Source organism: Vombatus ursinus, unplaced genomic scaffold (assembly GCF_900497805.2).
Source record: "Vombatus ursinus unplaced genomic scaffold, bare-nosed wombat genome assembly UNPS02009994.1, whole genome shotgun sequence".
In the NCBI taxonomy this organism is placed as follows: domain Eukaryota; kingdom Metazoa; phylum Chordata; class Mammalia; order Diprotodontia; family Vombatidae; genus Vombatus; species Vombatus ursinus.
In genome coordinates, this window is record NW_020949772.1 from 7,020,384 (window position 1) to 7,047,786 (window position 27,403).

The 27,403-nt window shown below is 38.8% G+C and overlaps 1 protein-coding gene across 8 annotated transcripts in view; it reads left to right on the forward strand.

Moving 5' to 3' along the window:
- The first annotated feature begins 388 nt into the window (after positions 1-388).
- The window catches only part of CLIP1 (CAP-Gly domain containing linker protein 1), a 147,759-nt gene continuing 120,744 nt past the window's right edge, over positions 389-27,403 (forward strand). For all 8 annotated transcript variants that reach the window (XM_027853480.1, XM_027853481.1, XM_027853482.1 and 5 more), the window contains exon 1: positions 389-464. The gene's annotated coding sequence lies outside the window, so the exon portion shown is untranslated. The remainder of the gene's footprint in view (positions 465-27,403) is intronic.

The window sequence follows — 27,403 nt, forward strand, 5'->3', positions numbered from 1 at the left end:
ACACACAGCTTCAGCTGCTCAGACACAGCCACACACCCAAACACATACAGACCCTCGGCCAGACACATACATAGACACGCAGATACCCAGCCAGACAAGCACTTAGATACACAGACGCCCACACAAAGACAGACGGACGCACACCCAGCAGCCCGCCACACGCCCAGCCAGGCGGGCGCTCGGAGGGCGGCCGCGGCCCCTTTAAGAGGGCGGGGCCTCACGTCACGCTTCCCCTCCTTGGTCCCCCGCCCCGCGGGAGCTGAGACTCGGTTGGAGGCGCGAGGAGGAGGCGGCTGCTGCTGCTGCTGCAGTGACTGACTGACTGACTGACCGACCGGCCGAGCGGGGCCGCGGCTGAGGCGGCGCCTGAGTCTGGGAGGGAGGCGCGGCGGCGGCGAGAGGACAGCTCGGCCCGACAGGTGGCGGCGGCGAGGACCCGTCTCGACCCGGCGCGTCCGGTCCCGGTGAGCCCGGCGGCGGCTACGCGGCCTCCCTCCTTCCTCCTCCCCGTCGTCGTCCGCGTCCCCTCCCCTCCTCGGGCCTCCGGGCGAGGCTGCCGCAGCGAGGCCCCGGCCTCGCCCCCTCCCTCCACGCTCCCAGGGCCGGGGCCTCGTTCCCCTCCCTCGGCTGCCGCCTCAAGATGGAGGCGGGGCGGCTGCGGGGCGGCTGCGGGCCTCCCCGGCCCGGCCCCGCGGGGTGACCCCGTGTGTGTGTGGGGGGGAGGCGGGCCCGGCTCTGCCCTGGGTGGGGGGGGTGGCGGCGGAGGCCCGGCCCCCCCGGCCCCGGCGGGCTGTTGACCCCGCGGCCCCTCGGGGCGGGCCGAGCCCGAGTCACCTGAGGATTACTCAGCTCCTTGGCTCCGGCGGCGGCCGTGGCCTTGATCCGGTGCCCCCGGCCCCCCTCGGCTTTTGTGGGCATCGCCGGAGCTGCCAGCCTGGGCCGGGGGCCGGGGCCTGAGCCGGCTGACCTCGGGGCCTTGGGTCACTTCTCATTTCTCTGATTCTCGAAAACAGCCCGGGTGGGTGCCCAGTAATCCGAACCTTCCACCCCAGCGGGGCGTCAGGCGGTGAGAGACGATGACATTGGTTCAGATGGCATTTAAAAATGAGTCTTAGCATCCCCTGCCCCCCCCCCCCCAAATCCTACTTTGTTTTGGGAGTGAACTCAGAGTGACCTGTTATGTGGTTCGGCTCTGTCTCCCCTTCGTGCATCACCCCCCTTCTGTCTGGCCATCGTCCAGCCTCCTGCTTAGTCCACCTCTCTGGAGTGTCGGAATGAAACAGCAGATGCCAGGCACCGCTGTGTTCTCCAAGAATCACAACTTGGGTTTGCGATCTTGTTGGGGGAGGGAAGCAGAGGAGGAAATTCTGCTAGGGTTTCTCAGAATGGAAACCTTGTTTTCCTCGGTGGTTCGCCCCCCCCCCCCCCCCAAAAAAAGGCTTCTTTAAGGTAAAGACTCTGAGAGGTTGAGTGCCTTTGGTACCTTTTTGACCCCGGGGCCTATGGCTTCCGAAAAACGAGAGGAGCTCAGCTTGGGCCCAGAGGGCAGGAAGTAACTGTTAAAGACTTAATTTTGCAGGCTTTTTTTTTTTTCCAGAGAAGGGTCAGGTGTTTTTCTAGGTTGCTCGGCCCAGTTCACCAGGGTAGGAAAGGACAGTGCAACTCGGAGCAGGAAATCTGTCCAAGGCATGAACTGCAGTACCTTCAACAGATTTCGAACACTTTTTTTTAATGGGCTATGTGTAGTGATGAATGCTGTCAAATAGCTTTTAGCCTCCTAGCAATTGGCCAGAACTTCCTTGACCCTAGGGTGCTTAAAAAAAAAAGCCCCTCCCTTTTTTTTCTCTCATGGGGAGTGAAGAGGATATAAAGATGAACTGGTGAAATTTCTTTAATTCATATGGTGTTTTTGTATTCTGGTATTGCTATCCTTTCATGTGTATCTATCTTTTTTCTCAAAGTAGACTGTAATATATTTGATTGGGGAGGTGGAGAGAATCTTGTCTTCTATCACCTTGTATCACTTCAGCATCTAGTCCGGTGGCTGGGTCATAGTAGTCATTCAGTAAATTTTAATTGGTTGATTGAAAATGGGCCTAGTATTTGTTATAAAAAATGAGTAACAATTTTGTCCCTCTGTTTCCATTGCAACCAAGTTAGTTCTTCAGCGCTCCCTTTTTTGAATGATAATTTTAGTTGTGAGTTCTTTATTTTTAAATATATCATGGGAACTATGGTGCCTGATAGTGTTCCCTTTAGTTCATTCTTCCCCTCCCCACCCAGTCAGTAAATTCACTGGTGCCTCCTTAGGTTTAGCCAGTCACCACCTTCCCTTGGCTTCCCTTTGGGGAACACAGATTGTTCCTGTCTCAGCAATTTAAAAAACAGTACCTAGTATTCCTCAGGCTAGTTTAAAAGGGTTTGCTACTATACATTATTTCAAAGATCTGTGATTTTTGTTAGTATAGGTGCTTCCTTCCCTTGTTTAGTAAGTGGGTCTTTGAGAATTGCAGAAAAAAGTCATTGACCAGGGAAATAGGTCATAGAATTTTAGAATTGGAAAGGATCTCAGAAACCATTTAATTTTAGTGCCTAGATAAATGCCTACCTACTCTGCTTTAACACCTCTCGGGAAGGGGAATTTATTGCAGAATGAAAACAAAAGCTGAGTCAGGGTTTTTATGGTGGTGTAAGAGCTGGATTTGGAATCAGAGAATGTAGATTTGAACCCTGACTTTGCTGTTTATATACTGTGTGACCTTGTGCAAATCATCTAACCTCTCTGGGTCTCAGTGTCTTTTTTTGTAAAATAAAAGGAGAGATGTTCACTAGATAACCTTCAAGGACTCTTCCAACTCTAAATCTTTGATTTTATGAAAAATTTCAACGTCACAAAGGGCTTTGTTGTTGTTCTGTCACGTCCAACTCTTTGTGATCCCTTTTGGGGTTTTATTGGCAAAGATACTAGAGTGGTTTGTCATTTCCTTCTCTAGCTTATTTTACAGATAAGAAACTGAGGTAGACAGGGTTAAGTGACTTGCCCAGTGTCACACACGACTAGTAAGTGTCCGAAGTCAGATTTGAACTCAGACAGTTGAGTCTTCCTGACTCCATATAAATAAATTTACTAGGGACTAGGACATATTCTTGGCTTTTTTCTTGTCTAATGTGCTTTTTGTGTGTGTGTGTGTGTCTGTGTCTGTTTGTGCGTGTCTTAATTCGAATGTAGCAGACCACTGTTTAAGGTAGTTCAGGAAAACTGGCTCTACTAAGATCACACTGCTTAATTATGGGCAAGTCACTTTAATTCTCTAGGGTTCAATTTAAAAACAGGACTTGGACTAATTGATCAGTAAGGTCCCTTTCAGCTCTAACAGTTCTATGAGTTATATCAATCTTCCCCTCCCCCCCCCAAAAAGCATAATTTTAAAAAAGCTTATAGTCTCCTTTTATCTTTCAGGCTATATGCTCATGGAATCTGCATTTTTCTCTAACTGGAGGAAACAATCCAAAAGTTCTTCACTCATTCTCTTACCTACCTATTCTTTACTCTGATGGCCTCTCAGAGCCCTAGATGGGATTTTAGAAGTAAATGAGACTCATCGAGGCAAATTAACTTACATGTTAAGGGGAATTTACTGGCAGTCTTTCCCTTTGTCTTAGGAATGGGGATCATCTTGGACCCATTAGTCACTAGACTCCTTGTGAAGAATGGGAGAGATTGGGAGATTTTTACTGGACAGTAGACTTTTATTGGTTTCCTTAGAGATAGAGTGAAAGAAAAAAGAAAGAAAAAAAGAAATAGATTGAAAGATTTTCAGTTAGACTAATGCTGTTGAATAGGTAAAGTCAAGTCACAGGAGTCTGAGATTTTATTAGGAGAAAGTATCAGAAAAGGGGTTGACTACTAAGGTAGCTGAATTGCTTGAGACTTGTTAATCAAGTTCCCATTTGTATCCATCAGGACCTTTGCTTCCACCCTTGTAAATCCTTGTAAATGTAATTTGCTTAGATATACTTTTGTGAAGTTCTACTCTCACTTGCTGACTGAGAGAACATTTTTCTCTTTACCTTGAGGCAAATACCTACAAATTAACATTTGGTATGAAATTTTATATCCTAGTCAGTAATAGGAAGCAAGCAGCATGGAGGAGTGAGTGGGAAGAGTACTGGGCTTGGGAATCATGAGACCTGGGCTTGAGTTTTGGCTCTGACATTTCAGATCTCTATGTGTGATGATAGGGAAGACTCTTAACCTCACTGAGATAGGGTTTTTTTTTTCTCATCTGTAGAAATGATATAATAATTACATTAGTTACCTTGTAAGATTGTTGTGGGATAAGAGATTTGTAAACCTTGAAGGGCTGTATTAATGTGAGATTATTTCTAACTATAATTTCTTTACATGTTTAGGCAGTTTTATAATGTCATACGTTTAAACTCAAAATAAAAGTTGAGTCATTAAGTCATTAAGGTGAGCTTTTAAAGCTGTGACTCAGAAGCACTGAATTCTGGTGTGCTTTCAAGAATATGCATTAGTGGTACCACACAGGAATCTCAAGAAGGCAGCTAGGTGGCTCAATAAGATAGAGTGCTGGATTTGGAGTTAGAAGACCCAAGTTGAAATATGGCCTCAGACACTTATTAGCTGTGTGACCCTGGGCGAGTCACTTACCTCTGTTTGCCTTAATCCACTGGAGAAGAAAATGGCAAACCACTCCAGTGTCTTTGTCAAGAAAACCCCATGGCCTACTAGTATGGTTCACAGGGTCACGGAGAGTCAGACATGGCTGAACAACAACAACAATAGAAGTCTCAGAAGAGTACTTTAAATTGGAGTCACTGAATTAGAGGGAAGCATTTTGAGCTTGGAAAGTCTGTCATTATCCAAGCTGGAATTGGTTAGGCCATCTGGGTTAATATCCTTGCCCTGGCATGAAGTACCAAGGAATCTTGGCCATAATTAGTGAAGACCTTGTTTTTTTAATCATCTCCAGATGGCACTTCCAGAAGGACCCATCCCACTAATGCTGAAGGCACTGGGACAATGGGGGGGGTCTCATTTATATTAAATTTTTGTGCTGAACTTGAGTCTGAAGGCATTCATTTATGAATCTCTACCTTGATTGGAACCATCTTCCTAAGTTCCTTCAGGGAAAGAAGCAATACGTCTATGTATTGTTTCCATGGGGAATACTGCATCGTTTATCAAGTCTCAGGAATCCTGATGAAAATATTGTTCAAAGCTGTCAAAGTGCAGCTTGTAAGCATGAAAACTCATTCCATTTAGGCTTGGATTAAATTAATTCTGCATTATCCTTTGTTAGTTTATCTCTAGTGTAACCTGGAATAGAAAGTGAGGAACTTTTCTGTTCTGTTTAGCAGTCTGCCCTCTTTTCTTACTCATCATTGCCAAGGCCTTGCTTTTCTCTGAAGATTTTAGTCTAAAGGATCCGGATGCTTAGACAATGCAAATTGTCTAAAGTTTAGGAATGATGAGTAAAATAAATGTAACTGTTGGTTTAACTCCCTTTCCTCAGGTCTGTTCTTGCAGCATGCTACTGATTTGATGGATGATTTTTTTCTCCTCAGAAAAGCTAAGAGGTATTAAGGATACTTGGGAACATTTTTTCATTAAATGTTTCCCTTCCTTTTCCTGTCTCCTCCCCCCCCCCACTGGATTTGTATGTAGAAATGTTAATGTTTTGTAATACTGTCAGCCAAGAACATGTTCAAACTTTCCCTTTCTAGGCAGTAGAATACATTTGACAGGAGCCCTGAGAGTTACAGCCTATGTAAAAGAAAAACCTTTTCACTAAGGTTCCTTCTTTATGCACTTGCTATTTAAAAAGTTTTGTGTGGTTTACATCACATTAATGTTAATCACATTCATGTTAATTTCTTTTTACTCTTAATCCCTTTTAGCAGCTAGGATGAGTTACTTGGCTGGTTGGGTTGGAAATCTGGTGCTTAAAAAGAATGCAATTGAAGGCAAGTCTTTTGTATTTTCAAAGGAAGGGAATATCTGCTTGTCACGTTATTGTGTGTGTGTGTGTGTGTGTGTGTGTGTGTGTGTGTGTGTATTCCAGTTTTCCTTAACCCTTATGTTTAAGTTTGGGAATAGTTTAGGTAGATCATGGTTTACTTTCATGTTTGATTTTATCTGGATAATCATACAGTTCTCTTTGGTTACTTTTTCCTTCTCAAGACATTTTCCTAGGGTCAGCTAGGTAGATAGAGCACCAGCCCTGGAGTCAGGAGGACCTGAGTTCAAATCCTGCCTCTGACACGTAACACTCACTAGCTGTGTGACTCTGGGCAAGTCACTTAACCCCAATTGCCTCACAAAAAAAGACTTTTTTTATTCTGGTAATTTAAAATTTTGTAATACCATAGGTTCTTTAGAACCTATAGATTCTTTTAGAATCTTAACCTTTTCTATAAGTATTATTAATATTCTTAACCTTCTCTGTAAATATTATGAAGATATTCTCTGGGGGAATTTTTGCCTGTCAGGAAAACAAGATATAAAATCTTCATTCATTGTTAGGAAAAAAAAAAGTAGTATACCGTATTCATGGATCCTCTCCTTGTTAAATGTCTTCTGAAATATAGATCCTTAGAATATAAATGGGCAGAATTGGAAATTAAATTAGATTTTCAGTATTTAAGTCCTTGAAGTTATTTTTTTTTCCTTAAAGTTATTCGAAGTATATCTTCTCTCCCTCTCTCTCTCTCTTTCTCTCTTTTTTGTGTGTATCTACTCTTCTGCCTAAGTGTTTCTCATAGGTTTTTTTTTTTTTTTGGTGTGTGTGTATGTGAATGCTAGATTTTTAATACCTTATAGCCATTTTTTTGGGGGGGGAGGGGCTAGGCAATGGAGTTAAGTGACTTGCCCAGGGTCACACAGCTAATAAGTGTTAAGTGTCGGAGGCCAAATTTAAATTCAGGTCCTCCTGACTCAGGGCCGGTGCTCTATCCACTGCATCACCTAGCTGCCTCTGTAGCCATTGTGATAGAAATATCATATGTACAAATAAATTCAAGAGGTATTTGTAGAGTATCTAATATATGTAAGGCACTGTGCTAGATGTTGGAGGACAAAAAGATGACCTATACAAGGCAAAATGTGTGAAGCATTATTAGACAGGTGTAAAGAAAGCCCCCTGGGTGGTTCATTGGTAGAAAAGATGTTCTTTGGCTGTAGTGATAGTGGGATAACATTGAGGGAACTAGCATTTGACCTGGGCCTTGAAAGGATGAGAAGGGAGAACACCGTAGCAGATTGAGAAGGGGAGAGGGCTGCATGCCAGGCAGAAGAAATAGTGTGAATAAAGGCTGGAGGTAGGAGAAAGCATGGTTTGTGTTGATGGATCTCCAAGGAGAGTTCAGTTTGTCTCAAGTCTTAGGGAAAAGAGCAGTAGTAGATGATAAAGCTGGAAACTGAGTTTGGGGTAGAAGATGGAATGCTTTGAATAATCATGCTAAGAAATTAGATTTTCTTTGGTAGGCCATGGCAGAAGTTGAAGACCTTTGTGCAAAGGAGTGACATATTTAGACTTGGACTTGAAAAAGTTAGTAAATCTGGCTTCTAGATATATATTAGGTAAATTGGAATGGGGAGAAACCAGAGACAGCAATATTAGTTAGGAAAAAAACTATCATAAAAATCCAAGTGTTAGTAAGTAAATCATCATGAAAATCCAAGTTTAAAAAAAAAAAGGATGGCTGCTCAGACATTGTTTAGGTAGAATTGATGGTACTTTGGAAACTTATGAGATGTGGAGGTAAAAAGGTTTCAAGACTGTGAGCCCAGGATAGTGTTGTAATTTACATGAAGTGGCGGTGTTAGGGTGGTAGATGGAAATGGGGAACTCGAAATTGGGAGAGATAGGGAACTGTTCTAGCTTTGGTGATAGTTGTAGTGATAGAAGTGGATGAGGTACACTGAGGGGGAGAGAGTAAAGAATAAAAAAAAAAAGAACGGTCAGAACTTTGGGAAACAGCAACACTTGGGGAGGGAGGAGAAGAAGAGAAACTGTCAAAATAGACAGCAGCCAGAGTCAAGTGCAGAGATAGGAAAACCAAGAGTTTCAAGGGAGGGGATGAACAATAATACCAAATGCTTTAAGAAAGTCAAGATGGATTAGAGTTGAGAAAAGGCTATTGAATTTGGCCATTTGTTAGAATCTTGGTTTGTTTTTGGCAACAAATATTTTGTACATGACAAAGGCCTTAGAAGTTGAAGATACCACCATTCTTTCAGTTTCCCAGGTTCATAACCTTGATGTTAACCTCAACACTTCACTGTCCCTAATCTCACAGAGCCAGTCTCTTGTTGAATTTTCCTGTTACTACCTCTTCAGCACCTAGCATAATGCCTAATGTATCATGATACATTGTTGCAGATGGGTAAGGGATGTGTAAAGTGCTCTGTAAGAACAACTTTTTTTTTCTTTTTTTTTTTGGTGAGGCAGTCGGGGTTAAGTGACTTGCCCAGGGTCACACAGCTAGTCAGTGTTATGTGTCTGAGACCAATCCTCCTGACTCCAAGGCAGGAGTTCTATCCACTTTGCCACCTAGCTGTCCCTATAAGAACAACTTTAATGTCATAGCATCTTATGCTTGTTACTCTTGCTATATTTTATAATCATTCTTCTTCTGGTATCTTTTTCGAAAGAAAATAAATGCTTTTGGTTTAAAGCCATGTGGTTGGAGATGGTTACAAGTAGAACTTTAAAATTTCTCTTTTAGATGTAATGGTTAGAGTCTTGAGCTTGGAGTTAGACTTGCATTCAAGTCCTACCTTTGCTGCATAATGGCTCTGTGTTCCTGGGCAAGTCTCTATTCTTCTGTTTGCCTGAGGCATTTATTTAAACCTTGAATGGGATTGAATGAGATTCTTTGATAGAGGCAGACAGACTCCCTATCCTGCCAAAGGAAATCACCTCTCTTTCTTTCCCTTCTAGATATGCTTGTCTTCCTGTAGTTTCTGCCTCATTGATTGATATCCCTTTGTAATAAAGGGTTTGGTTTTATATTTTAACTCAAATTTGTATATTCTTCAGAGTCACTTATAGTACTCTTTTGTGAAAAGCAGCTTAAATAAAATCTTAGATGTCATTCTAGAAAACATTTTGAGTAGGAAAGATGCACTTAGAGTTCTTGCCGTTGTGAACAAATTATGTAATGAATAATAGGTTGGTACTAAAGATTTTGAAGAGTTAAGGATTCAGTGATCTTATGATCACTGTGATTTACACATGTTTACATATATTATCTCATTTGATCAATACCAGTTGCTCTCATATCATAATTCATCCCTTTCGATGTGCCAATCCGTTTACCATTTTTTCGGTTATTTCTTTCCACTGCTTAGAATGGATTTTTTTCTTCTAAGATAATTGGATCTGACCCAGTTATTTGTATTGAGTAAAAATATAAGGAACTAAGTTTCATGTTTTTATGAAATTGGTAAGCTAATGTGTAAGTTGTTCCTTTAAAAAAAATAACCAGATGCATTCCTCAGGGCTTCAGAAAGACTGTAAAAGTAGAAACTAGGATTATTTTTCCACCCCATATATGAGTAAAAGGAATAATTAAATGTCTTTTTTACAGAGTAAAAGCAAGAAAACTTTTTTTCTGTGCTAAAGATGGGAAAACTGCAACAGTTCCATAGACTTTTGTAAACTGACTTTGTGTTTCTTGTTTGGCATATGCCTATTGGAGTAGATTAGATGTACCTGCTTGGTACAGATAATGATTTTAGCCTTTTGACTAAGAACATGGCAACAATATGCCTAGTTTTATTCTTCGTAGTAAAGATTTGAAAGAAAAGCCATTTTTAACCTTCCCTCATACTTGTTCCACCCCATCTCAGTGCTGTGTTCTAGTTTCATATGTAAGAAGCTAGAATTTGGACACTTTAATAAAGAATTCAGAAGAATTCAGACAGCATTGTGGGGTGTAAAGAGCATTCAACATTTTGTAGCATCTGTGGAATCAGTCCTGCCTTTGCCACCAACAAGCTCTGTGTCCTTCTCTGGGCCTTAGTTTCCTCACTTGTAAAATGAGTTTTGGACTGTATGAGTTTTAATAATTTATAGGATTATATTTAGAGATGTACTAGTTTTTTCAAAGTATAGTTTTCTGTTATCAGATCATTAGGTGAACTCTTTGCGGGAAGAATGGATCAAACCTAGTAATTCCTCTTCCATTGAGATGCTTTCCCAAGCCAGCTGTGTGTAATTTATCCTTAAAGTTCCAGGGATTTTGCAGAACCTTTTGGAAAGCAAGGAGAGAATGGCATTCACCTTTCTCTTTGTATTCAGAGGGTTAAGTAAATTTTTTTTCAGCTGGAACAACTGTAAGGAATTGAAGTTCCTTTCTGCTTATCTTAATAGTTGGAGCATAAATTTTCACTTAAACTGGGCTGTTCAAAGAAGTTCTTTGTTGCTGACAATTACGTTCTGGCAGAGTAGAATTCAAATACCTAATCTGTTTCCCTTTGTGGGCATTGATACTTTATTTGTTACTGCCACCAAGTTTGGAGCTCTGGGGACAGCTTTCACTCTGTAGTATGTTATACGCAATTTAGGCTTTTGTCTCCCCCCCCCCCCCACACACTTTATTTTTAAATAATATCAAGTAGAAAACTGTTTTTCAGTGAAGTATGTATGTCCATGGAGCTGAACTCTCACAACAGCTGGGCAAATATTTTGTTCCTCCCTAATTGGTTCACTCTTCATGTCTCTCATATTCCTTCCCTAGTACCCGTTCCTCCATTCTCTCAGGTGAGGATCTCATTTCATACTTCACCAAAAAAGTTGAAGACTAGTCACTGAGAACTTTTCTTTTTCCTTCCTCCTCATCTGGTATCATTCAGACATCTTCCTCTGCCATATCTCCTTCACTGTGGTCTCAGATGAAGAAATTTCCCCCCTTCTTCCCTCCCCCTACCCCCAGTCATCTTCACTCTAATTTTTAATCCCTCCCTATTGATGTGCTTCTTTCCTGTTGCTTGTAGGACTGTCAGTCAATTGGTAAATATTTATTAAGTGCATACTGTGTGCCAGGCACTGTGCTAAGTGCTGGGGATAGAAAGAAAGGCAAAAGACAGCCCTTGGTATTGCTGGATCTAAGGGTATGGGGAGTTTGGTTGCCCTTTGGGCATAGTTCTAAATTACTCTCCAGAACGGTTGGATCAGTTCACAACTCCACCAACAATGCATTAGTGTCTGAATTTTCCCACATCTTCTCCAGCATTTAATACTGATGCTTCTTGACCTTGTTAGCATTTGACAGTGTTGATCACTTTTTCATCCTTTCATCTTAAGGTTTTTGTGACATTGCTCTTTCCTAATTCTTCAACCATGTCACGCTTATTAACTGTGAGGATTGCCCAAGGCTCTGTCCTCAACCCTGTTCTCTTTTTTGCTCTTTTTTCTCCTTTGGTGATCTCATTAGCTCTCGTGGATTGAATTATCATTTTTGTGCAGATGATTCTCAGATCGAGATACCTAGCCTTAGTCTCTCTACTGAGCTCTAGTCTCACAACATGACCTGCTGTTTGGACATCTCTAATTAGATGTACAGTAGGCATCTCAACCTCAACATATCCGAAATGGAGCTCATTATTCCACTGCCCCCTGTCCCCTACCCTCACCTTTTCTCAACTTCTCTTACTGTCAGCGATACCACCATTCTTCTAGTCACCCAGGATCGGAACCTTGATATCATCCTCTATTCAGTCTCACCTGACTGACATAATATAATCAGTTGCCAAATCTCATTTTTTTCTTCACAGCATCTCTTTTTTTTTTCATAGTATCTCTCTTATATGTCCCCTTCTTTCTACTCATACAGCCACAACTTTATTACAGGACCTCTTTACCTGTCTCCTAGACTATTGCAGTTAGCTCCTAAGTGATCTCCCTGACTCAGATCTTTGCCCACTTCAATTCATCCTTCACTTAGATGTTAAGATGTTTTTTGTTTGTTTTGTGCTTTTTGGTGAGGCAGTCAGGGTTAAGTCACTTGCCCAGGGTCACACAGCTAGTGAGTGTTAAGTGTCTGAGACCGGATTTGGGCTCAGGTCCTCCTGATTCCAAGGCTGGAGCTCTATCCACTGTGCCACCTGGCTGCCTCCAAGATGATTTTTCTAAAGTGTAGGTTGTAACAAAGAAAGACAGTTGAGCAAAAACAATTGATTGTATGTTGTGCTTAACATGGATCATTTTGTACCATAGTTTTTCATGTGATTTTTCATCTTTGTAGTTCCATCAGAACCTAATGCAGTGTTCTATGTGCAATATATTTGTTCAGTTGAATGGAGAAACTAGTTTCTGATATAAATACTATAAAGCTTCTTGAGCTAGTTAGTTAAGTAGCATTTATTAAATGCCTACTATGTTCTTTTTGTGGTGGTGAAAAATAGGAATCTGAGGGATGCCTATCAGTTAGGGGATGGCTGAAGAAGTTATGGTACAGGAGTGCAATGGAATACAATTGTGCTGGAGGAAATTATGAAGGGAATGGTTTCAGAAAAACCTGGGAAGACTTGTATGAACTGATACAAAGTGAAGTGAGCAGAACCAGGAGAACAGTTTATACAACATTATAAAGCTAATCAACTTTGAAAGACTTAGGAACTCAATACAATAACCAATCACAATTTCGAAGGACTCATGATGAAGCTTACTATTCACCTCCAAATAGAGCACTGGTGGACTCAGAGCACAGATTAGAGCATCTTTTTTTTCTTTCCCTCCCTCCCTCCCTCCTTTTCTCCCTTCCTTCCTTCCTTCCTTCCTATGTGCTGGGAATACAAAGACAGACAAAAAAATAGTCCCTGCTCCTAAGGTGCTAACAGTCTAATGGGGAAGGAAATATGCAAACAACTATGTACAGATAAGATATATGCAGGATAAAAGGGAGATAAACAACAGAAGGAGGGCACCAAGAATTAGGAGGACTGGAAAAAAGTTTCTTGCAGAATGTGGGACTTTAGTTGAAGCTTGAAGGAAGCTAGGAGGCAGAGATGAGAAGGGAGATCATTTTAGGGATTGAGACAGTCAGTGAAAACTCTCAGAGTCAGGAAATGGAGTGTTGTATGGGAAAAAGGAAGCCAGGGTCACTGGATTGCAGAATACATGACATGGAGTATGGTGTAAGAGGACTGGAAAAGAGAATTTACCATTTGACAAAAACTGTTGGAAAAACTGGAAAGTAATCTGGCAGAAACTATGTATAGACTGTTATTTTATACCATGTACCAAGATAAGCTTGATGGGTATATGATGTAGACATAAAAAAGTGACATCATAGGCAAATTAGTGAAGCATGGAAAAAATTACCTGTCAGATGGAATAGGGGAAGAGTTCATGACCAAACAAGATATAGAAACATTTATAGGAAATAAAATTGACAATTTCAGTTACATAAAAATAAAAAGTTTTATACAAACAAAATTAATTCAGCTATAATTAGAAGAGAAGCAGGAGGGGCAGCTAGGTGGCACAGTGGATAGAGTACTGGCCCTAAAGTCAGGAGGACCTGAATTCAAATTTGGCCTCAGACCAAACACTTGACACTTACTAGCTGTGAGACCCTGGGCAAGTCACTTAATCCCAATTGCCTTAAAAAAAAAAAAAAGAAGAAAAGCAGGAAAATGGGGAGGGAAGGTAGAGGCCGGCCAGGCTGAAGAAATAGCAAGTTTCTATGATAAGAGATCCATTGGTAACTTTGAGAGAGAGCAGTTCCAGTTGAACGGTGAGGTCACAAGCCAGACTGCAGAGTTAAGAGAGAGAGAAGAAAGGAAGCAGAGGCATCTATTGTAGACAGCCTTCTCAAGGAATTTAAGCACAAAGCGGGGTAGAGATTCAGGACTGTAGCTAGTGGGAATGGATAGAGGAAGAAAGGGATTTTTGAGGATGGGGGAGCAGAAATGTGTGGGATCAGTAGGAAAGTAGTCTGCAGACAGGGAATAATTGAAGATTAATGGAACAGCAGAAATGAGACAGGGGACAAGCTGATGAAATGGGATCCCTTGGCAAGGAGAAGGACCACTTTTTCACATGAAATATGAGTGAAGGAGGAAATAGTGCAGAAGGTATCAGAATGATGAGACATGAGAAAAGGTGAAAAGAGTAAGTTCCTGACAGATGAGAGTAGCCTCACTTTTTTTCAGTGACATATGAGGCAAAGTTCTCAGCTGAGAGGGTAGAGGTGAAGGGGGAGCTGTAGGAGCTTTGAAGAGGAATGAAAAGTTTTAGAAAAGCGTCTATGGGGAGTGGGGTGAGTCAGGGAGATCTAAAAGCATTCATTCCTTTGCTCCATTGAAGGCCGGTTAAGATTGTGTAATATAAACTTTTAGTGGACACAGTGAACTGTGTGTTTCTTCATCTTTCTTCAATGATACATGAGTAGGAGGAAAGGAAGTAGATGGTGGGAGTGATTCAAGCAAGTTTGGGGTTTGGAAGGGCCAGATTTTCAAGAGGCAGGGGACTGTCTAGAAGAGGACAGTGTTGAGTTGAACTGATTCACCAAGGTCAGGATGGGAAAGGGAAGAGAGTGTAGCTCATTGTAAGGTGATGGGAAGAGTATAGGTATTGGAGGTCAAGCTGAGGATGAAGAACAGGAATTGTAAGGCAGGAGGAGAGGCAGAATGACAACAGATTATGATCAGTTAAGATCTGCTGAATAGAAATAATATATAATATAAATTATATAATATAAATATAATAATATGTAATGAATACATATAACACATAAATACATAAGCTCTGTTATATATATAAATATACTTTGATAGGCTGTTATAAATTGACTGGCTAGCTAAGGCTATGTTAGTGCTACTGAGTTCCATTTAGAATTCATCACTATTTCAATTAAAGAAACAATTAATTTTCCTAGCACTTAGTTTTTGTTATTTCTTTAATGTTTAATTCCTCTTTTCATATTGATCCTCTTAGTACAAATATTGGTTAGTCTATTGACTTAGCATGTATCCTTTATACTTTATCCTTGCCAGGGATCCAGTTTGTTTGATGTTTATTCAGACTTGGTGAACTGAGTCTATTAAGTAAAAAACTTTATCCTTTTAAAATGTAAATGTTAGTGGTTTTGTTAGGTCACTAAAAAGAAGGATATTGTAAGGTCAGTCAGTACCAACCCCTTATCTTCCTGTAAGGTTTTAAGTATTTCTACATTACTTCATATTTAACCTTCCCAATGCCCTTGTGAAGTAGTAGGTAGGGCAGATGTTGTTATTCCTGTATTACAGATGAGGAAACTGAGATCTAGAGAGGTGAAATTACTTGCCTTAGGTTAAATGGCAGCCATCTTAAATTTCTTATATACTAATGTACTTCTTTCTGTGGGATTGTAGACATGGACAGTATACCAGTGCCATGCCAGGAAACTGAATTGCTTCCATTTGAATTGTCTTAGGAAGATTCTGAAGATCCAGAAAGATTCTGAAGATCACCTGGCAGGATAAGATACTAAACACTGAGGTCCTTTCTCAAACTAAACTGCCAAGCATTCAGACTCCAGGAGAGTACAACTCTGATGGGCTCCATTCGAATGCAAAATGTATGCTTGCCAAAAAAACTGTTTTATGGAGAACTCACACAGGGCAAAGGTTCACATGGTGGCTAGAAGAAGTGGTACAAGGACACTGTCCAGGTCTCTCTTAAGAATTTTGGAATTGATTGTGTGACATGGGAGACACTGGCACAGGACCACTCAGCATGGCGTGCCACATCAGAGAAGTTGCTGTGCTGTATGAACAAAGCAGAATTGAAATAGCTCAAAAGAAATGCAAGATGCACAAATTTAGAGAATCCATCCCAAATATTCATATGTACTATTTGTGCCTGACCTGTGGTAGGACATTCCAAGTTCATTGGTTTGGTGAGCCACGGTTGGACACACTGAAACTTGACTCTAGTCTAGTGATGTCGTTTTGGTCTTCTTTGAGTACGAAGGACAACAACTAACCAACCAACCAGACTGATTTGGGGTGCTTGCAATCTTTTTAAAATTTATTCTGGCTCTAGTTATTTTAGTATTTCAGACTAAAATGAAAATTAAATTTGAAAGCTTTTTATGACTATAGATAGTCTTAATAGGGACCACTGTGAATGCTGGAGTCTTTACTTCATTAAATAATATCACTATTTGGATTTTTTATCCGTTAGCCTCTGTTTCCTATACTAAACACTAGCTATAGTAGATGCATTGCCCTGTGTTTAATATGATTTTTGTTTTAAATTCCCTATATCAGCACACAGAGTAAAATTAAAGGGCTGAAGCAGAATCTAATATGATTCAGCTGAAGTAAAAAGGGCATGGTAGCAATCTTGATCTCAGACAAAACAAAAGCAAAAATAGACCTAGTTAAAAGAGCTAATCATGGAAACTATATTATTCTGAAAAGTGTACTGTAGACAATGAAGTAGTATTAAAAAAATTTTTACAGCACATTTCTCTGATAATGGCCTAATTTCTCAAATATATACTGAGTATAGAACTGAGTCAAATTTATAGAAGTAAAAGCCTTTCTGCAGTCGATAAAAGGTCAATGGATATAAACAGGCAGTTTTCAAAAGAAGAAATCAAAGCTATATATAGTCATATGAAGAAATGCTCCAAATCACTATTGATTAGAGAAATGCAAATTAAAACAACTCTGAGGTACCATTTTACACCTATCAGAAATGACAAATGCTAGAGGAGATGAGGGAAAAACAAGTACACTAATGTGTACTTGCTGGTGGTGGAATAGTGAACTGGTTCAGCCATTCTGGAGAACAATCTGGAACTATGCCCAAAGATTGTAGAGCTGTGCATGTCCTTTGGCCCATCAATACTGCTACTAGGTTTTTACCCCAAAGAGATAAAAGAAAAAGGAAAAGGACTTATATGTCCAAAAATACTTATGGTAGTTCTTTTTGTGGTGGCAGAAAATTGGAAATTAAGGGAATGCGTATTAATTAGGGGATGGTAGAACAAGTTGTGGCATATGATTATGATGGAATACGATTGTGCTACAAGAAATGACTAGGGGGTTGGTTTCAGGAAAACCTGGGAAGACTTATGAACTGATGCGAAGTGAAATGAGATCATTGTGCACAGTAACAGCAATGTTATAATGATGATCTCCTGTGAAAAGCTTGGCTACTCTGATCAATACAATGATCCAAGACAGTTCGAAAGGACTAACGATGAAAAAAAAAAACTGCCTCCAGAGAGAGAACTGATGAACTCTGAGTTCAAATTGAAGTATAATTTTCTTGCTTTATTTTTCTTGTTTTTTTTTCAATATGGCTAATATGGAAAGATGTTTTGCATGTGTGATTTCACATATATAATTGATGTTATATTACTTGCCTTCTCAGTGGTTGGGGGAGATGTGAGAGAGAAGGAGAGAATTTGGAACTCAAAATTTAAAAAGAAAAGAATGCTAAAAATAAATAATAAATTGAAACGGTTTTTAAAATTCCCTATATAAGCCATTTAAGTGGTAGAGGCACCAAATGGTTTCCAGAGCCATCTCCTTGTCTTTTCTCTAAGTATTGTTCATCTCACTTATCCTTGAGGTGATTTTAGCCTTGGAATTGTTGACTGTCCCATACAAGTGTTTGTAAGTATCACACCCATTTTCTTTCTGTTCCAGGGACAGACTTCTGAGAAGCAGCAAAACTATTACCTCACAGTCTTCATCATAATCACTAGCACTTGACATTTATTGAGTACTTAGGAACACTGCACTGTGTTCTTTCTTAGCAGTTGTCTCATTGGGGTGCATTCTGACTTGACACAGGATATTTTTTTTGGTACCACTTGACCAATGCCTGGGTTAAATATGTAAAATCAGTTACTAGATGGAATATTATGTACCAAAGAAATACTAATATATTAATAAACTAATTATTAATGTTCATAATGACAGTTTATTAATAATCAATATATTAACATATGACTTACCTTAAATTTAAAGGAGTAACATGTTTCCCAAATAGTTACACTATATAACAGTAAAAGATTTAGACTTTTTTCTTCTGACTTAAATTTTAAATAGCTTTTAAATATCAAACTAAATGTTAATAGTTACTTAATCAGAAAGTTGATTTACTGAGGTATTCAGAGCTTATTAAACTTTGTGGATTAATAAATAAAAAAGCTAACATTTGATTTCATGGTCATGTCCACCCAACATTTCTTTTTCCAGCTAAATCCAAGCTCCTTTCATTGTTCTGATGCTATCACACCATTCTTTTACTCTCTACTGGTTTTCTGCCTCAAAAGACAGCTAAGCATAGTGCTGCTTCTATAAAACAGTACTCTCTCCCATACTAATTGAGATTCTGCCTTCTGTTATATTTTTCTAAAACCTCCAGTTTCTTGTATTTTGAAATGCTAAATTTTATATTTGTTCAGAATTGTATGTTTTACATGTTCAGTATTTTTACTATTTTTTTTTCATTTGTAATTTGATAGGGCAAGTGGCTTGTGCCACATGCAGGGATCTATTACTGATATTTCCTCAAAATAACTATTTAAAATTTTTATTCTTGCCAAAAACACTTTTCCATTAGCCTAAGGAACAATTAAATGATAAATAGTTTTATATATGAATGAAGAACCAGGTTTCTTCTTCTGAAATAGGTGGTGTACCCAAGCAGAGAAGATGAATGTTATGCACCCACTGAAACCAAAAACCTAGTTTGGCAGAGCCTTGACTGAGCCATAAGGAAACTGCTTTATGTTCCACCTTAATTTGTAGCCTGGAAAGAACTTGCTCCCAGCAAATCTAACTCACTGGTTGAATATTTGCTGTTCCTATGTACCACTCACTTGAGTGGAGATGGTAATTGAAAATTTTGCCTATGGCATTGTGGTTTTTGGCATGAGTGATTTTTTTTTTTAAGTAGTCTCTCAGATTTTGAAGATTATGAAGTCTTCTAATACTATAGTTCTTTTACCTGGTGCTTAGATAGTGAGAGATATTATAATTAATAATAAAATTAAAACAACATTAATAATAATAATAACTAGCATTTATACAGAGCTTATTCAGGGTTTGCAAAGTGCTTTACAGATATCTCATTTTATCCTCACACAATGCTAGGAGGAGGGTGCTATTATTATCATTTTATAAATGAGGAAACTGAGGCAAACAGAGGTTAATGACTTGTTCAGGATCATATGGCCAGTAAATATCTCAGATCAGATTTGAACTCACGTCTTCTTTACTTCATATCCAGCACCTCATATCCCATGTACCACCTAGCTGCCTACATTATCCCTCAGAACTGTATGGATTTGTTTTGTTTTGAGAAGTTTATGAATATTTTTGTTGTGGGTTCAATTATCTTCTTTTGTTATTTTGTTATTTTTTCTAGCTCTATAAAATAATTCTTTGGTAATTTAATTAGTATTGCACTGAATAAGTAAATTAAAATTATTTCTTTATGCAGAAGACTCTTACATCTTATATATACAGCCCTGATCTCTGTCTGGAGTTCCAGTCCTGTGTTACAAGCTGCCTGTTAGACGTTTTAGACTAGGTGTTCTTGGGCATCTCAAATGCGTATCCAAAACAGAACATACTATCTTTCTCCCTAAACAAACCCTTCTTATTCACTTCCCTTGTTACCCAGTTTATAACTTCAGTTATGTCATCCTTGACTCCTCGCTTTCCTTTACCCTGCATCTCTAATTGCTAAGTCTTCTTCATTCTGCCTTTACAACATCCCTGGCATCTGTCCCCTTCTCTGTACTGACACAGATACCCCTCCTTCTCCCCCAGTTATGGCCTCTGTCATCTCTAGCTTGGATTATTGAAATAACCTCCTAAATGGACTCTGCCAGAAACCTCTCCCCTCTACATAGCTGTCAATGTGATGTTCCCAAAACACACATCTGACCATGTCACACTCAATTAGTTTCAGTGCTCCCTATTGCTTCTGGGATCTAATGCAGACTTTAAAGCCCTTCACAGTCTGGTTCAAACCTGCCTTTCTGTAGTTATTACACATACCTCCTCTTCACATTGTCTATAGCTCAGCTAAACTGTCCTTCTTGCTGTTCTTCCTTCCTCTTTCTCTCCCCTTTCCTTCCATTCACTACATTCTAGCAGGATTAAGTGACTTGCCCAGGGTCTCACAGTTAGTTTCTAAAGCTGTATTTGAATGTGTCTTCCTGATTCTGGGCCTGGAGCTCCATCTACTGCATCATCTAGCTTACTCCAGTTAGTACATAATTGGTGCTATATAAATGCTTATTCCTTTCCCCACCTTCTCCAGCTGCCTCTGTAGTGCCTCTCCCCCCTCCATTATCTTGTAATTGCCTTGAATTTACTTATGTGTACATATTGTTTTTCCTCATAGAATGTAAACTCCACGAGAGCGGAGAATATTTCATTTTTTTCTATCATGGCACTTAAAACATCATAAATTCTCACTGGGGCTACATCACTGAGTTGTTTAGTTTTTATTGTTGGAATTCCTTTGTGTGGAAGAGCAGTATCTGGGGACCTGGGGGAATTAATGGCTGATACTTGGGAAAATTAGAAGTAGTTATAAAACTGCCATCTGGATTGAGTTCAATTTCCTTGGCATAGAGGAATGCTTTTAAATTGGTCTATTTGTCATTGAGCAAACCTCCAAGCTGTTGGGTATTCTTCAGTGAATCTGATGATGGACTTCTTGGCTTTGTAGTACTCAGGAGGAAAATATAAAAATATATATCATATGTTATCCATTGTATAAATATAAAAAAATGGCTAAATAAGGATATTATAACTATTCAGTTTTAGCTATATTGTAGCTATTCTGTTTTTTATAAGAATTGCTTATATAAAAATGAAGCTAAGATTAGAATTAGATAAACTTTAAGTTTGTGACAGTTATTTCTATCTTCTGTATGTAAATTAGCATTGATTGAATCTAGTTCATGATTAAAATGGTTAGATAGCAATTACTGTGAAAAAATTGTTGGGGTTTTAGTAGACTGCAAAGTCAATATGAATAAGTGTGATGTAGCAGCGAAAAAAGCTCATGCAATCTTGGACCTTATTAAGAGAAGAATAGCTTCCAGGAATGGGGAGGTGATAATTCCACTGTGCTGGGCCGTTATCAGACCACATTTCGAGTATTTCTTCTGGTTCTGGGTGCTGTAGTTTAGAAAGGACATCGATAAGCTGGAGACCATGCAGAGAAAGGCAGCTAAAATTATGAAAGGCCTTGAGTCTGTGTCATATATGTTCAGATATTTGAAACGCTGTCATATGGAGGAGAAATTAGATTTATCCCTTTGGCTTGATGGCAGAATCAGGAGCAGTGGGTGGAAGTTACCACGAAATCAGTTTAGGCTTGATGTCAGGACAAACTTCCTAGCAATCAGAACAATACAAAAGGAGAATGGGCTGCCTGCCACAAGAGGTATATTCCTCTTGCTAAGCAGAGCCTGGGTAACTGTTTGTTGAATAAGTCACTATAGGGATTCCTTTCGTGTTTGAGTTGGACTGAGATGGACACTGAGGTTCTTTCCAATTCTCAAATTGTTATGTGATTTTTTTTTTTAACCTGACTTGTGATTTCATTGGTGTAGGAAACTTCCTAAAAGGAAACACCTCTACTAGTGCATGAGAGGCACTGTGAAGTTAAATGACTTGCCCAAGGTCACCCAGCCCTGTACATGTTGGAGGATGAACTTGATATAATGTCTTCCAGATTTTGAGATGGAAACTCTTATTATTGTTCCACAACTGCTTCATTTGAAAATATGGGAAGGGAAATACTCCAATAATGTGGATATTATTAATCCTACCTTTAGAAATACTAGTCAGTTTGAAAATGAGTCATGTTGTTTGTGTTTCCAGTGACTTTGTGGGTAAGAGGAGTTTCAGAGGCTGGAGCAGACAAGAAATCATGCCTGGGTAGAAGCCTTGTGTCTTTGCAAAAAAAAAAAAAGATGTAGTAGATACTTCTGTAACTTGTGACTTCAGGGAAGAGGATTAAATATGAATGAATCCTTGCCAAGAAATAGGATATTATAATAATAGAATCATTACTTCACTGTGTACAGATACTTTCTCAAGCATCATTTTAAAGTAAGTTTTAGGCAACATGCATCTCCATTAAATTAGATTTCTCTTGTCTTTCTAGGGCAGGGCTTCGTAATCTTTTTTTTTTTTTTAATTATGGACTCATTTGGCAGTCTGGTGGAAGCTATAGACGTCAGAATAATGTTTTTAAATGCATAAAATAAAATATGCAGGATTACAAAGGGAACCAATGATGTTGAAATAAAGTTATCAAAATTTTTTTAAAAAAATTCATAGACCTCAGGCTGAGGGTCTCCTGTATTCTAGGGAAATCTTATATTCTACTCTGAAAATTGAATAATATTCATAAAATCATAGAATATCAGAACTTGAAGAAACCTTAGAAATAAAATAATCTAATCTCACTTTTTAATTTTACAGATGAAGAAACAGCCCTGAAAGTGTAATGTGATTTTTTTTTTCAAGGTTACACAGCTAGTTATGTTAAGGGTAAGAGTCAAGGGTGGCGTCCAGATTTACCTATTCCTACCTAGTCCAGGACCCTTTCTAACAGACTGCTGCCTTTTTGTTAGTGCTAAAATGACAACAAAAATTATCTCCTGGCAGAATGAACTCAATGAAGATACTTAGACTTTAAAGGATATAGCTCTCATTGTCCCTTTTTTATGTTTAGAAAATAAAGTAGCATCCCAATTTTACAAACATATGAGAACATACCTTAGCGAGACTAAGTTACAATGAATGTGGTTCAGTGATTTGTCTAAGGTGACAAGTGAACAGGATGGCAATATAATGCCAAGTTTGTTGATGCAGAAGACACTGAGCTTGTTAGAGAATCTGATCTTATCAAGTTCAGGTCTTGTCTGCACCAAGAGCCAAGTCAGCTCTGAGAAGCTAGAGCCGCAGTAGCTGTTGCTTGCTACAAATTGCTTGTGGACCTCTCTGCTTTTTCATTTGTTTGGCTTGTGCTTGAAATCCAAAGTAGCTGCTAGAAGAGATTTTGCTTTTTAATCAATGACAGGCTTCCTACAATCCCAGACTAAAATCTCAGAAAGTAAATAAGAGTCGTGAAAAATAAAAACTACAGTTTTTCTTTTCCTTTTCATTGTCATAACTTGTAATTCCTGTTGTAATTTTATTAGGGAGCTTCGGATTAACTAAAACATTTTTTAAAGGTGTTCTAAAAATTAGCTTCTTTACATATTTTGCTAGTAATATTTGTTCTTTTGGTTTTTCCCTTGCTTGGAAAAAAATGCCTTCACTTCAGTTGTTTTCTAACATATATATTTTTTTCTCTGTATGAAGCTGTTCTGCTTCATGAAGTGCTTATCTTTAAAATTCATTTTCTTAGCAGTTTAGGCCAAAAGATTTCAGAGGCCCAAGTGAAATTGATCCTTTTGCCTACAAATTATTGACTTGTTGTTCTTCTGTGTACTGGGCATTGACACATAGTTAAATCAGTTTTCTAACTTGTTTAAATACAACCATCTTAAATGTGATCCTTACCTTGATTTAAAATTTTTTTTATTTCATTAAAAATTTCCCAATCATGCATACATTTTTTAAAAAATCATTTTTTTAAAAAAAAATTTAAGTTCCAAATTTCCTCCCTCATGCTTCTCCCTCCTCCTTGAAAAGACAAGCACTTTGATTTTGATTATATGTGTAAGGTCTTGCCAAACATATTTTCATATTAGCAATGTTGCAAAAGAAACACAAAATAAAACAACAAAAATAAGGAAAGTTAAAAAAAGTATGCTTTGATCTGCGTTCAGAATTCATCAGATCTCTGGAGGTGGATAGCATTTTTCAACCTCAGTTGTCTTAGATTTGTCTTGGATTGTTGTCTTGATTGGAGTAGTTAAGTCTTTCAAATTTACTGTGATTTTAAGAACATTTTCAATCATTTAAGATTAACAGTAGAATCTCAGTTCTCACTCTATGCTGACTTGCAAACCTGACAATCTTAGGAGGGAAAAAACCCCCAGAACTCTGATAGTCTCACCCTCTTTTTTAGCAAAGATGTAATACCTCAGAGCTGTGATGAGGTCTTGTGTTGCTATTGTGACTTTTTCAAAATATGCTATTTGCTCAATAAACATAAACCCAAATTGTAAATAGAGGAGTGAAGGAACACCTGAAACGCAAGGATTTAGAAATTCAGAAGTTACAGTCTAGGCTAGGGTTATGAGAGCCCCTGAAGACAAAGATGACATCTTTTCTCTTTTTGTTTTACATTGTCCTTAGTTTTTCTAAGTCTTTAGGAGAGACCAGGTAAGAAAGGGAGCATGAAATCTAATTTTGACACAACCTACAGAGCACTAAGTTGAATAATAGTTGCTTTTGGTTTCTTCTTTGCTTACCTGCTACCTAGATAGACAGTATAGACAGTGGTACTTTCAGAGAGGAGAGAAATTTTTCCTTATATCTTAGGACATCGGGAGCAATTTCAGGTCTCAAGTAGACAGTTTTCCTTCCTTCTGGAGTGCAGAGCATGTAGCTTGGAAACAGAACCACTTAGGAATTCTGTTTTATGACTTCACTATCATGATCTGGTAGCCAGCTGGAGAAGCTGCTAGGTTTGCCCAAGCTTCTGGCAAGATGTACTACTGAGGCGAGGCCTGACTCAGTTCTGGGGACAACATGAGGTACCTGGTCTTCTCCCATCACCAGACTCAGTTGGTCTTTCTACAACCTCCATAGATAAGAGTACAATAATTGTTTGAGGTCAGACCCACCATATTCTCCTTAGAAGGAACATATTTTACTAAGGAAGTGCTTATTTTTTAAATGACCTCTTGGAGAATGCAGAAATTAATTTTGACTTTAATAGTAAATCAAGACAAATGTTATGTCAGTTGGACTTTTGGGTATATGGCAGCCCTAACCACTAATTCGTCTCCTGTTTCCCTTCAGTTTACTATCAACTTATAAAGAAACGTAATATTTTACTTTGTCTAAAATATGGATTGCACATGTTAAGAGAATTAGATGATGCTTTGGGTGAATCCCCTTTGGAAGATTTGCAAATGGAAGCAGATTGTGAACTGCATTGTTGGAGGGACTGAATATCCATGTCACTAAGATCATAGATGTATTCAAATGTAATAGCATGTCGGCAGTAAGGTTCCTATTATTATGATAACAAAAGAGTAGAGCTGGTTATCAGCGGAACACATTTTTGAGGTCCAGGGGCTTAAATCCGAAAATACCCATTTAAAAAATTGTCCTTTATTTTTAAATCTGTTGCTTGGCTTAGTGTACCTGTTTAATTGGAATCAAAAGTGTAGGTTCATGTTATCAGAATCCAATATTCTGATCTCACTAAAGGATGTCTATTTACTCTTCAGATTTAGAGACTGAACTATCCTGGGTTTGTCTCTAGAGCCTGGACAAGGAGAATGTATAGTAGTTGGCATATGGTAATGATGACAGTAAAAAGGTGACCTCTTCTCACAAGGACTAATTGAAATAAATCTGATTTTTGGTCACATTATGCATAGACTTAATTTTGAGAGAGTTGTATTCTTAAATGATGATACTATTAGTAACTTTTTTCCTTCTGAGCTTTATGCATGGCATTTTCCAAGTAAAAGATTTTTCTTTTATCTGCATGATTTTGAATGCTACAACTTTTGATTAAACATGTTTAGGTGAAATCTCAAAGGAATAGCAATAGTACAATTTATTTTATTGATAGTTGAAGTTGTATTTCAGCTTCTGTGCAAGTTGGGAGAAACTTTTCTAATTTCAAAACTGAGAAACAATATCCATATTGTAATTAGGATCAACTGATATATGGTGGCATTGGGTCTGAACAAATAACTGAGAACTCTAGATTCTTGGAGGTAGGTAGTCAAGTGATTCTTGATTCTATAAGGAATTCTCCACTTAAAGTATGGACTCCACTATTTTTTCTTTTTTTTCCTCTCTGCTTCTATGAGAATTTCAGTACTATCACAAAGTGATGAAATGTGAATTAAATCCTGATTTTACTTCAAATGGAGATAGTGCATTTGGCTGGCTCAGGTAGTTGGGTGAAATTCAATTCAACACTTTTTTTTTTTTTGCGAGTTTTGGTGAGGCATTTGGAGTTAAGTGACTTGCCCAGGGTCACACAGCTAGTAAGTGTCAAGTGTCTGAGGTCAGGTTTGAACTCAGGTCCTCCTCACTCCAAGGCTGGAGCTCTATCCATTGTGCCACCTAGCTGTCCCACAACACACTTTTCTGAAGAGCTTATTATGATCTAGGGAACTAGGTGTAGTGCCTAGATTTCAAGGGAATCTAGGGGGTTCAAAAGAGCAGAAGTGATCAGGGAGTGCATTCCAGCCTGCGCAAAGATGTGGAGATAGGGCTTGGCAGTTTCACCAGTCTCAGGGGAATAATGTGGAATAATGTGGAATTAAGTCCATAAATGTAGGTTAAGGGCATAGTGACATACTAATTTCCCCCTTGTCCAACAGGACTGTTTTTGTTTTTAAATTCGCTTTGACCTCTGGGTAGAAAAACTGCTGAACCTTTTTTCTTTTAGTCAGCCTTTGTAGGAATGATTGGAGAAAAGAATTTTGATGGGGAAGGGAAGTATTTAATGTTCTTTTTATGTGGTAGAAGAGTCTCTACAGAAATGGGGTAAAATACAACTTACTCAGAAGAATTAAAATTTCCATAGAAATAGAATCCTCTCTTGCTAGTTCTTGTTCTAGTTAATGGGAGTAAATTAATTTCAGGTTACTCTGCATGAATCTCCTTAGTTTGGAGGGAATAAAAAATATTTGTGATTTGATGGAGGGATAGAATGCTTTCTTCCCTGTCTCTGACAGTGGCTACATCTGACATAGCCTGGGAAATGCAAAAAACTTCTTTCCATGAAATAACCAAAGGGGATAAGGCACTGTTTAGGAAATAAGTCGTTTATCTTCTCTTCTTCAGTAGTAACTGGTCAAATCCCGGTTGACTCTCAGGCCCAAGACATTAAATCTAGTTCAAATTTCTTGCCTGTCTTTTTTCAGGCTTGGCTTTTTTTATCTCTTAGGATATTTACCTGTGCGTTACAGGGACATTTGTTTATCCCTTCTTTGATGTTTAGCAATCAAGCTTCCTGTCCTCAAGAGGAAATGCAAATCTTTTGTAACCAAAAGACAGAACGGGATTTTGCAGCTGTGATGTAGGTTGATGTATCTTGGTGGAAATCTACCATCCAGCCTAACTTGTCTTCCTGTCCTACAGAAACTCAATCCTGGATCTAGGTCCCACTCTTAATAAAGAAGATTCCTCTTTTACTTCTGAGAAGATAAGCATTTTAAGCAAAAGAAGTGATTACATTTGGTT